Below are 461 nucleotides of genomic sequence, written 5' to 3'. Positions count from 1 at the left end.
CCAAGGAGAGAGGCAACCTGGAATTAAGGAGAAACTTCCTGACAGTGAGAACAATTAACCAGTGGAACAACCTGCCTCCAGAAGCGGTGAATGCTCCAACACTGGAAGTTTTAAAGAAGAGACTGGACAGCCATTTGTCTGAAATGGTGTAGGGTTTCCTGCACAATCAAAATCTAAGGGACTGGTTGGACAAAACTCAGCAGCACTTTTTCGTGCGGCTGCTGATAAAAACAAGATCGCCAACATGATCACCAATAACGGATATGGCAGAAGGAGAAGGAGAAGGAGAAGGAGAAGGAGAAGGGGAAGGAGAAGGAGAAGAAGAAGAAGAAGAAGAAGAAGAAGAAGAAGAAGAAGAAGAAGAAGAAGAAGAAGAAGAAGAAGAAGAAGAAGAAGAAGAAGAGGAGGAGGAGGAGGAGGAGGAGGAGGAGGAGGAGGAGGAGGAGGAAGAGGAAGAGGAG

Source organism: Protobothrops mucrosquamatus, unplaced genomic scaffold, assembly GCF_001527695.2.
Source record: "Protobothrops mucrosquamatus isolate PMUCROS unplaced genomic scaffold, P.Mucros_1.0 scaffold5691, whole genome shotgun sequence".
In the NCBI taxonomy this organism is placed as follows: Eukaryota; Metazoa; Chordata; class Lepidosauria; order Squamata; family Viperidae; genus Protobothrops; species Protobothrops mucrosquamatus.
The sequence above is the reverse complement of the archived record's forward strand: the minus strand, read 5'-3'. Positions refer to the sequence as shown.